The 402-nt window shown below is 82.8% G+C and overlaps 1 protein-coding gene across 1 annotated transcript in view; it reads left to right on the forward strand.

Annotated features, from left to right (window-relative positions):
* Nucleotides 1-402, forward strand: part of ZNF407 (zinc finger protein 407) — a 382,383-nt gene continuing 381,981 nt past the window's right edge. The window contains exon 1 of the mRNA XM_040264363.1: nucleotides 1-72. The gene's annotated coding sequence lies outside the window, so the exon portion shown is untranslated. The remainder of the gene's footprint in view (nucleotides 73-402) is intronic.

The raw sequence follows: 402 nt of genomic DNA on the forward strand, positions 1-402 counted from the left end.
TCCCAGAGGGAAGACGGTGAGCCGGAGGAGTCAGTCAGAGGGGCGAGCGGGAGCGGCCCCGCCGGCAAACAGGTGAGCTACCCCCCGGCCGGGGCGGGGGGCGTGGGGGCGGGGGCCGTCCGGCGTCAGCGCGGGGCCCGGGGGCGGGGGCCCGCGGGCTGGGGCGCGGGCGGATGGGCGCTGAGCGCCCCGCCGCGGCCCTTCGCTCTGCCTCCGCCCCCCTCCCCCCGCCTCCGCCCCTCCCGGCTCGTCGGTCCCTCCCGGCGCCGCCCCGACGCCCCCGACACACGCCCGCAGCCCGCGCTGGGCTCTCCCCGCCGGGCTGGCTGTCAGCGCCGAGGCCGCGATCGCGCGCCCCCCGCCCGCGATCGGCGCTTCCCCCCGCCGGGCTGCTCAGCAGGG

This window comes from Oryx dammah, unplaced genomic scaffold (assembly GCF_014754425.2).
Source record: "Oryx dammah isolate SB20612 unplaced genomic scaffold, SCBI_Odam_1.1 HiC_scaffold_22, whole genome shotgun sequence".
Classification (NCBI taxonomy): domain Eukaryota; kingdom Metazoa; phylum Chordata; class Mammalia; order Artiodactyla; family Bovidae; genus Oryx; species Oryx dammah.